Source organism: Salvelinus namaycush, chromosome 15, assembly GCF_016432855.1.
Source record: "Salvelinus namaycush isolate Seneca chromosome 15, SaNama_1.0, whole genome shotgun sequence".
NCBI classification, from domain to species: domain Eukaryota; kingdom Metazoa; phylum Chordata; class Actinopteri; order Salmoniformes; family Salmonidae; genus Salvelinus; species Salvelinus namaycush.
In genome coordinates this window covers 23,237,459-23,249,232 of record NC_052321.1, presented here as the reverse complement: position 1 = coordinate 23,249,232, position 11,774 = coordinate 23,237,459, and the positions used below count along the sequence as shown (strand labels likewise).

The following is an 11,774-nucleotide window of genomic DNA, read 5'->3' as shown; positions in this document are numbered from 1 at the left end:
GACACATACTAATGATAATGTTATTGGCATTTTGATTGAATCAAATAGTTAATTGATCATGAACATAGAGAGTAGAGGAGCATAGCACTGAGTAACAGTTATTGGATAACAGCTGAAGTAATGTCCAGCTATATGACATTGGTCTCTCTGCCCGGGCTGTTAGAGTAAGGAAACAAGTAAGCAGAATAGAGGGATGGATTGTCCTGTTTCTCAAACAGGAAACTGCAGTTATCTGTGCTTTCAGAAGGTGGAAAAAATATGTATTGTTCATGCAGTCTAAGTGAGACTATTTCCGTTTAGAATAAATATCACTCTATACTAAGCATTTCATAAAGCACATCAACAGCATTCTACCCATCAAGTGCCTAGTATAAGGTACAGCATTCTTCCCTGTGCTTCCAATGATCACTGATAATACTCTTAATGCAAACAGAGTGAATTGCTCCACATGCATCATATACTGTGGTACATACAAAGCAAACAGATATAGTGCTGCTTGTTCTAGGCACAGTGCATCCATATTACTTGATATCCAATGTTGTGCTACTAGTGCTTTTACAACTACAGTGAGATTATCGCAAATATATCAATTGTAAATGGTTTGGATGAATCTAAATATAATCTGTTAATCTGCAAACGTGTGTGTAAATGTCCAGCATAAGAGAGTGAAATGGAAAGGGAGAGTGATGGGGATGGATGGAGAGGTAAGAGTTGAGGATCTTGGTCTTCAGGATTCTTTTGGACAGACTGAGAACTCAATGTATTCTCCATTCTGAAACACACAAGGGGAATACGGTTAAGAGGTGAATTTCAAGCAGTGCTGTTCAATACAAAGAGCAGCAGTGATGACATCAAATGAAGGTTTTCTTTGCAATCTCTGCTACTAATCCACATAATTATCTCAGAGTAAACATCTAACCAGGCAGTCATCATACCAGACAACACAGCTTAGAGGCCATCACAGGAACAAATCACAAAAGCCAGGCAGACTACCATACTGCAAAGATTTGTGTCATTGTCTAATCAAAACCAGGCAGCCATTTTTGAAAACCCCTTTTCAAGCCAGGCTACAACGAGTGATGCTTATGTAGGTCATACTCAGATGCAACACATCACCATACAATGAGAGGAGACAAAGGTACGACCACCACGCACAGGAGAATCCATAGAGCTAGCTGTGGCCATTCTAGACTTACCTCAGCATTATCTCATAATCATCATGGGGAAATCACACAACCACAATATTTACATCATCATCTTCATCAAACTGACGCTGGAAATAAGCAAACAAACATGTTATTAGAGCACACGGTGAAGTAGAAACTACGCCCCTATTCTGTAGCTTGGCACACCACTCATTCACAAGCATGGATCGTAGTAAATGTTTTAGTCGTAGTAAATAAACTCAGCAAAAAAAGAAACGTAAACTGCGATTATTTTCAGCAAACTTAACATGTGTAAATATTTAAATGAACATAAGATTCAACAACTGAGACATAAACTGAACAAGTTCCACAAAAAGTAACAGTCAGTATCTGGTGTGGCCACCCATCTCCTCCTCATGGACTGCACCAGATTTGTCAGTTCTTCCTGTGAGATGTTACCCCACTCTTCCACCAAGGCACCTGCAAGTTCCCGGACATTTCTGGGGGGAATGGCCCTAGCCCTCACCCTCCGATCAAACAGGTCCCAGACGTGCTCAATGGGATTGAGATCCGGGCTCTTCGCTGGCCATGGCAGAACACTAACATTCCTGTTTTGCAGGAAATCATGCACAGAACGAGCAGTATGGCTGGTGGCATTGTCATGCTGGAGGGTCATGTCAGGATGAGCCTGCAGGAAGGGTACCACATGAGGGAGGAGGATGTATTCCCTGTAACACACAGCGTTGAGATTGCCTGCAATGACAAGCTCTGTCCGATGATGCTGTGACACACTGCCCCAGACCATGACGGACCCTCCACCTCTAAATCAATCCCGCTCCAGAGTACAGGCCTCGATGTAACGCTCATTCCTTCACGATAAATGTGAATCCGACCATCACCCCTGGTGAGACAACTGCGACGCGTCAGTGAAGAGCACTTTTTGCCAGTCCTGTCTGGTCCAGCGACGGTGGGTTTGTGCCCATAGGCAACGTTGTTATCGGTGATGTCTGGTGAAGACCTGCCTTAAAACAGGCCTACAAGCCTTCAGTTCAGCCTCTCTCAGCCTATTGCGGACAGTCTGAACACTGATGGAGGGATTGTGCGTTCCTGGTGTAACTCGGGCAGTTGTTGCCATCCTGTATCTGTCCCGCAGGTGTGATGTACCGATCCTGTGCAGATGTTGCTACATGTGGTCTGCCACTGCGAAGACGATCAGCTGTCCGTCCTGTCTCCTTGTAGCATTGTCTTAGGCGTCTCACAGTACGGACATTGCAATTTATTGCCCTGGCCACATCTGCAGTCCTCATGCATCCTTGCTGCATGCCTAAGGCATGTTCACGCAGATGAGCAGGGACATCTTTCTTTTGGTGTTTTTCAGAGTCAGTAGAAAGGCCTCTTTAGTGTCCAAAGTTTTCATAACTGTGAGCTTAATTGCCTACCGTCTGTAAGCTGTTAGTGTCTTAACGACCGTTCCATAGGTGCATGTTCATTAATTGTTTATGGTTCATTGAACAAGCATGGGAAACAGTGTTTAAACCCTTTACAATAAAGATCTGTTTAGTTATTTAGATTTTTACGAATTATCTTTGAAAGACAGGGTCCTGAAAAAGGGACGTTTCTTTTTTTTGCTGAGTTTATATTGCTAATCTGATAAACATCTATAAAAACTTGGTCAAATCTATTAATACAGGGATGAGATGAGAGTAAGAGGCCTTGGATGCCATCTCCTTTATGGCATCCAAGGCCTCCACGTCTCCTATCGGCACAAGCGGCACAAGCTAAGGTGGGGGTCAGAGCATCCCGGACGGCTTCTAGTTCCTGGAAACATCAGCAGAAAAACCATCAGCTGTCATGTCAATACAAAGACTGACAATCAGTAGAGAAATGCTTTATGTAATGTGTTGTAAATGACGCCGATATAAATACACTATGAAGTTGGATTTAACACTTTGGAAAAAACTCTACCGCTAGGCATTGCAATTACTTGAGAGATTTTTTAAATATTTATATATTTTTTAAATTGTACAATGGGAGCTCTGTCCTATCCGATAAGCCAGAGCCCGATGAAAACATGTCAGGTGGAAAATAACCCTGCAGAATCAGTGGTGGTGACAGTGTGTGTGATATGGCTGGCTGTGTGGTGGCCTCATCTCACAGCTGATGCTCAGGGACTTAGTCGCTTCATCCAGGTCATCGCCGTCGCTCAGAGTGAGCTTGGCCCCCTGCAGGTCAGCGATCATCTCTCCCCGCAGGTTCTGACTCAGCATCTGGACAGGTACAACAGAGACAACAAATGACAGATAACACACAAACAGTCAACACAGACAAGCATGATCAAGGAATACACCATCATGTCACTATGACCTTTATCCGCATGTGAATCATCTCTGCCATCTATTGCCATTATTTTCTTCTTAAAATAGGACTAACACAGGTGTCAGTCTAAAGTTCAGCCTAATGTTGACATTTGCTTCAAAAGCTTTTCTATACGGGGCCTACAAAGTGTAGTGAGGTAATGAGTGTGTTTTGACTGGGACTCCTACCTTTATTTTGGCCTCTTTGCTGAGGTCCGTCCTGGCCAGCACGTAGGACAGCTTGCACAGGGCAGCCTCAGAAGTCATGTCACAGCCTGCCACCAGTCCTGCGTCACTCAAGGCCTGAGGGGATCAGGAAGACATGTTAACACACATCCATCCACATCATGTGCACTCTCCCACTCCCACTGAACACAGTGTTCTGGGGTACCTTTCCGGTGGCGTACGATGTGGTGACAGAACCCCTCAGACACTGGGTGCAGTTGACCATGATCACGCCCCTCTCTGTGGCATTCCGGAACTCCTCAAGAAGGTCAGCGCGGTTGTCAGGGGCGTTTCCACTACCATACGTCTCCAGGACGATGCCCTCCATGGGCGCCTGCAGGAAGGACTTCACCTGCACACACACACAGCAGCCATCTCAGTCTGGCTTGTGGACAAAGAAGTAGTGTACGGAGCTAGGATCAGGTTTAACAACAGGCCCAGCCCCCCTCCAGACTATCTGGTGATTCACTGGGTCTAGGATCTCTCTTTTAAAACACCAGCTCTGGCATCTGGAGAGGAGATGGCTCAAATGGCCAGGCAGGGGGAACCATTAACTTCAAGGTATTCAGAGACAGCATCATTTCACTTGGCAACGGTCCTTAGACCTAACTTGTGGAGGGAGGGAATCATAGCAAGTTATCTTCCTTTGGATTTCAGATCAAGCGGCTAGCTAGCCAAAAATGTGTGCAACACAGAACCCCAAATAAACTCCATGCTGGCAGAGACCATGGAAGGCAGAGGAGACACTGATACATAATCAAAGAAGCAGATAATAACAAATTTAAAAAAGCATCATGGCCAGTGTCGGCAGAGGGACCAGATTGAGACCGTAAAGCCATCCTCCCCTCAATCTGTAGCGAGGGAGGCGTATCTAAGTGTTTAAGTGTCTGTGCCAAGCCCCTCGTCTTTAGCGGGTAATTGGACATGCCCCATAACCCTGTCTCCTTTTTCACTGGACTAAACGCCGCTGGCAGCCCCAAAGCAGCTCCCGGCTGTATGCAGACCACTTGGAACGCCCACACGATGCTGGCTCGTCAGAAAACACAGTAGGACCTGCATGAGAGGATTCACCACAACAGAGCTACAATGAAGACTTTTAGATAAATATGGCCCCAAATGGCTGTTCTGATTTAGTCTTTCTACAATAGGGTATTACTTTCCCTATTGCCGTATATCAGAAGTAGGAAGACAGTTGTGATTTAATGATGTGGTTGAATAGGCAACAGAATCAGGGCAGAGCCCCTATCCACCCCTTCTCACCCCCACCCTGGGAAGCCTCTTACAGTCACAGCAGTGATGCCTGGGAAGAGTCTCAGCAGACCCACGTTACGGTTCATCTGAGTGCTCACTCTGAACCGCGAGGTTGTGTTTGCTCTCCACACCGTGTCCCAGTTAACTGCAGGGGAGAGGGAAAGAGTTCAGTGAAAACATCAATCCATCGGCCACGTCAAAGATATAAACACATAACAGGACAGACCCAGTATTACACCACTTGATTACTTTTAATATCCACTTCAGCAATGGCCAGAGGAGCCAGGTTAGGAGAATTGAAGGCATTGAAACTCCCAGAATCCACCTTGGTCACACGGTTGCCCCGGTACAGCTTGTTGTGGAAATACAGACAAACCTAGAGACGCAGATGGAGAATGAATGAAACCTCCTAAGACATCATTATTAAGCATATACACTGAACCAAAATATAAAATGCAACATGTAAAGTGTTGGTCCCATGTTTCATGAGCTGAAAGAAAATATCTCAGAAATGTTCCAAATCCACAAAAAGCTTATTTCTCTCAAATTTTGTGCACAAATTTGATTACATCCCTGTTAGTGAGCATTTCTCCTTTGACAACATATTCCATCCACCTTACATGTGGCATATTAAGAAGCTGGTTAAACAGCATGATCATTACACAGGTTCACCTTGTGCTGGGGACACAAGGCCTCTAAAATGTGTAGTTTTGTCATACAATACAATGCCACATATGTCTAAAGTTGAGGGTCTGTGCAATTGGCATGCTGACTGCAGGAATATCCTACACAGCTGTTGCTAGAGAATTGAATGTTCATTTCTCTACCATAAGGCATCTGTCGTTTTCAGAGAATTTGGCAGTATGGCCAACTGGCCTCCAAAACCGTAGACCACGTGTATGGCGTTGTGGGCGAGCGGTTTGCTGATGTCAACGTTGTGAACAGAATGCCCCATGGTGGATGTGGGGTTATGGTATGGGCAGCTATGGACAACGAATACAATAGCATTTTATCAAAGTCAATTTTAACGCAGAGATACCTTGACAAGAGCCTGAGGCCCATTGTTCTGTCAGCCTCTCTCCCCCTCTAACCCTGGTCTGGGAGTGCTGCAGGCACTCCAGGAACAGGGTTGTCTACCCCTGTACTAGTGTTATAGTATATATACTGAGTGTACACAACAAGGTTCCACAGGGATGCTGGCCCATGTTGACTCCAATGCTTCCCACAGTTGTGTCAAGTTGGCTGGATGTCCTTTAGGTGGTGGATCATTCTTGGGAAACTGTTGAGCTTATAAAATTCAGGAGCATTGCAGTTCTTGACACAAACTGTTGTGCCTGGCACCTACTACCATACCTCGTTCAAAGGCACTTAAATATTTTGTCTTGCCCATTCACCCTCAGAATGGCACACATATACAATCTATGTCTCAATTGTCTCAAGGCTTAAAAATACTTCTTTAACCTGTCTCCTCACCTTCATCTACACTGATTGACATCAATAAGGGATCATAGCTTTCACATGGATTCACCTGGTCAGTCTGTCATGGAAAAAGCGTCTTCTTAATGTTTTGTACACTTTGTACACTCCCTTCAACAGTCACAGCCATTTTGTGCTATTAATTTAACAGAGCATATGACAAACCAATTGATAAAACACAATTACAATCACATTTTCCTCATATCTCATTTAAAATGTATCATTCCATCTTTATCAATAGTAGCACATTGTCTAAATACAGCATTATATAAAGGCCCCGGAGAGTGTGTACATTTGTTATTCTGTGACTCTTAAAGATAAACATGCTTTGACAACTCTGAAGTCTCATCTGGCAGTTTCAGGTCCTGTATTGCGACACTCAGCACTTCATGCTTTACTGAACAGTCTTGTTAGACAAGTGGTTTAAGGCTTTTGGTGCCTATTGTCTGCAAACAAAGTTCATCCTCACACCTTTATCAATCAGGGAGGACATAGCCAGTCATATCACCTTATTACCATAGCAGGCTAAAAAGCTAGACACATGTCAACAGCATGGACAATAGTATGAACACACATTCATTTGAGAGAGAAATGTGATATAGTTGTTCTCATCTAAAAATGTGCAACTGGGAATATGGTGATGTTTGGCCAAGATGATTCAACTACATTGCATTCAAAAACAAGTGCAGGTGACATGCAGTCAGGTGTGTGTGAGTGCTGCTCCAAGAGGTGTCCCTCCCTCCTCTACTCACCTCAGGAATGACAAACTGACCAGCGATCAGCAGCGCCCCCAACAGGTTGTCTCTTCCATCGTTCCTCATCTCATAGATCGGCACCTGCAAGAGGTCATAAAACAACATTTCACCCTTCTGTTATCTTAACTAAATGAAGCAGTTTAGCTGTAAGGATGGCAGGTGTACCTGGGAGCCGGTGAGGATGACAGGCTTCCCCAGATGCTCACACATGAAGGACAGAGCAGATGCTGTGTAGGCCATGGTGTCTGTGCCGTGGAGAATGACAAAACCGTCATACTTCTCATAGTGTTTCTGGAACCAAGAGACAAAGAGAACAGGATCAGACTTTAATCAAAGGTTCCAAGGTCAAAATGTGTAGCCTACATCTTGCCACAGGCTACTTGAAATAAGTACTGTATTTAATACAAAAGCTCCAGTACATTACATTTACATAAGGAAAGGGACAACGGATTTTTACTTCAGTGAATGACGTGAAATTGGTGTGTTATTGCATTATAATGCCTCTGCTTATGTAAATGGTAAAAGTCAGGGTTATGGTTAATGTTAGGGTGAAGTGCAAGATAAATAAAATGAGCACACCAAGTACCTCAATGTCCTTCCCAATTGTAGCCCAGTCATCTGTGGTCATATTGCAAGAGTCCAGCAAGGGGCTGTACTCTAAAACAGTGTACACTATCCTCTTATTTTGTTTATACAGCCTGGGAAAAGACAAGTTGAGTCATAATCATCCTATAACAACCAAATCTTCAGAAAACACCCAAAGAAACTCTGTCTACAACAGAGCAGACAGTTTACATTGAGACACATAAACAATCCAGGTTAAGCAAATAAATAAAAAATACTACATTTTTAAAAAAGGTAATCACTTTAGGGGTGTCTTGGTTGTTCTGTTTACTTTACAAACTCATTAAGACATGGAGCCGGTTCTGTTTACATGAGGAAAAGGCTGAAGATAAAGGAAAAGAGTGAAACAAGCCTACTTTATGAAGCGAGACAAAGTCTATTTGGTTGGGCCTTCTGTTTCAGCAGCAGGGTGCCCAAACCAGTTCCTAAGCGCTGGGTGTGAATTACGGACATGATGAGGGAGGGGGCGACTCCCTGGGAAGTCTACGATGCTGTATGAGGAGTTACTAATTTGCGGGCGTTCTGAGGGGTAAGGGGTGCCTTTTGGGAGTATGGAGGGGGGGTTGAAAAGGGGTGTGTTCGAGAGCGAGACCCCATGTTCTAATTAGACGGGGGCAGCTCATCCTGGCCTCCCATGCATATTAATATGTCCTCTAGATGGAGGTAACGTTGGCGTCCCGTATTCTCCTGCTTGAGCTCTATTAAGAGATTATGCCTGGGCTAAGCAGCTGTGCAAAGATTTTCCTCTTAATCTCCCTTTTTAAGACACGGGACAGGACACTGGAGGGCAGGGGGGGGGGGGTGCAAACCATCCCCATGTTAGGTTCAATAGAACAGCAGGGGAAATAGCAAGCCTACCCCTCAGCACCAAAGGCCTAAAGACACCCACCTAATTAGCCCTGGCTCCAGACACGATCCTCAAACATATGTTGTTGATAATATTAAAGTGATTGTGCTGCTGGAAACAATATTCAAATCTGCAATTATTAATTTATCTCCTGGTATAGCCGACGGTGTTGCAGGGAAACGGGTATTAGCATATCAAGGGTTGGGTAGGATGCTGGCCTGTGGCCTGGCCTGCTGATGAGGAACAGAGTGGTGAGAGGGGCAAATGGGAGGTTGGGGTGAAGGCTTTACCCAAAGAATCTCACTGCTGCTTTTCACTCAGCTCTTTAATAAATAAATAGACCAATTTCCTACTCCACACAACGTAACATTTTTTATCAATGTTAGGATATATTGACATTATCTTTGTCAATGTTATTTCAAGTCCACTGCACATGCTCACTGCAAAGCATGATATAAAAAATAAATAACTCAGGCATTAGGGACATTTAATAGCAATGTTTGGTGACAGCTAGTATGTGTTAATCAACATTAACTTGAAGCCACAAAAAGGAACATAATGATGGTAATAATGAAAATTAACCTTAGGTTAATTTTCATTATTATTGACAACATATTCCATCCACCTTACATGTAGCATCATGCTGTGGGTATGTTTTTAATCGACAGGGACTGGGAAACTGGTCAGAATTGAAGTAATGATGGATGGCGCTAAATACAGGGACATTTTTGAGGGAAACCTGTTTCAGTCTTCCAGAGATTTCAGACTGGGACGGAGGTTCACCTTTGTGGTTTAAGGATAATCCTAGTGGCTAGATGTGAGGATGATTGAATCAACTACTGAAATTACACTGAAAACCTAAAGAGACTGATACATTTGTCTGTGGGATGGAATCTGAATCCATACGTCCTATGAATCTCCTGTGAGACTGTTGAAGCGATGAGGAGTAGAAGGCTATGGAGGTGACATGGCAGTCCTCCAAACAAATATTACCATGATCCAAGCAGGCACAGTGCCACCAGCCCCCCTTCGAGGGGCGATAGCCAACACCCCTTGAAGCCAACACCCCTTGAATCCGACCTGCCAGGACCATATTCAGCAGAGGGCCCTCTCGCTGCTCCTGAACACACGCTTTGAGAACCAGACTACAGGAATCAAACACGCTCAACATAGAATAGCCTCGCTCTCTGCCAGCGTGGCACCAGCAACCCCTCGCAGGCCTATTCTCTCTCTCTGGCAGCAGCAACACTCCTGGGGTTGCTACTGTAACATTACAGAAACGTTATGAGAACTTGACTGTTCTGCACTGGTTTTAGCTAGACATGAACCAATGGGAGTAGCTCCCTCCAGTGGGAGCGAGGTGAGGTTTCTGAAGAGGAAATAAGGGTAGAATGTCAGGCAGGAGTGAACACCGTTACTGCAGGTTTGTGCTCCAATGCAGGTTTGTGCTCCAATGATCACTCCCTGACAGGTCCACACAGACAACAGCAGCAAACTGTTCCTGCCAGGCACTGTTTGACACCAGGCGGGACGGATACAGAGGATTCAAACCACACAGCGTAGCGCAGGCACACAGTATGCTACCAGTATTTCAGGACCCTTTTGATAGTTCATCAGCGAGGTGTGTCGGCATCCTGTCAAAACAACAGTTTTAGAGTGAAATGTTCCCAGGCATGCAGGGAATAGAACGTGTGTATGATATCCCCTAACAAGCATTGTATATCCTGTAGGCCTACTGCTATGGAGGCGTCATAGTGAACACATTTTGGGGGAGGAGGTCAACCTTTATCCTGACATGATATGCTGTGCACTAGAATATGTTGCTATTCAAAGAGCCTTTGAAAAAGCCTCGTATGCCTTGTAGGTTGAAAAAGCCATGAAATAAAACCTGTCAATGGTTATAAAACAGGAAGCAGAACTTCAGTCTTGTTTGAATTTGACAGTCAAATTAAGAAGTTATTCTAATCCAGTAAGTGCAATACACACTCATCTCCTGTGTAAAGAAATGGTAAGGGCGTGAAAATGTATGTATCGGTAGAACCGGTAGGTTGAGAGAACCGGTAGGTTGAGGTCCCCTTCACATATTTCTATAAGACCAGTTAAAGACTGACTACTATTACTCTACTCTAATTCTATCATCATCTGTATCAAACTCCAAGCTCTCCATCTGAAGTTTGTCAGTCAAATAGCACAAGGTTGCGTTAGTCTAAATCTATAGTGATGATGTGTTACATGGATAGTAATCTTTTCACAGTTAGAATGATTGTACGAAGACTGTACAATAAAGTAAACCATGTCAACATTTAACTCTAGCCTATATATTAATAACAGCAAAGACAAAGTTAAAACCCCCAGAATAAACAGAAATAGAAGGCTGCAGAGGAGCCCGGGAGAAGTGGGGTGAGGGGGGAGGTGGAGTGTATGGGTGACTTACGGCAGGACAAGGGTGTTCTCCGGTGGGCCACTGGTGCTGTAGTAGTCGTACATACGGGTCTGCAAGGCATACTGCTCATCATGGAGGATGGGAAGCTTTCGCAGGGCCTTCACAAACACATTAGGCCCTGGGGGTGAGAGCACTGTGGATGAGAGAGAGACAGAGAGAGAAGGTGTTGCCATTAGTGTACAGAGCAACATAACTAATCAGAGTTCAGGAAGGGTGAGCCCAATAATAGCCTACATAGATCTGAGTGTGGTGTTACTTTTGAAAGAGGGTAGCAGTACGCAACATTTTGGAGCGTTCAGATAGGAATATGCTATGTAGAACACATGCTCTTTCTGACATGTAGAATAAGGTTTCACGTCAGCTCTATTCGTGGCATTTCTATCTGCAAAATACAATAACGTTTGGCTATGAAGGCGTTTGGCTACCGAATGTAGCCCAGGTTTACTATTCCCAGTAAATCATGTACATGTTTTGTATTGTACTCAACGCTAGTGGCAAATGTGAGAATCACATCAATATGAAAAGTAGGCTGTTGTTTGGAATATAGTTCAAATCATTCATGTATTGGGAAATGTCTTACAGTTCAAGTGGGAAGTTTACATACACCTTAGCCAAATACATTTAAACTCAGTTTTTCATCATTCCTGACATTTA

The 11,774-nt window shown here is 44.1% G+C and overlaps 1 pseudogene; it reads right to left on the bottom strand.

Annotated features, from left to right (window-relative positions):
- Nucleotides 1-727: 727 nt before the first annotated feature.
- LOC120059998 lies at nucleotides 728-11,405 on the bottom strand (annotated as a pseudogene).
- Between the last annotated feature and the right edge of the window lie 369 nt (nucleotides 11,406-11,774).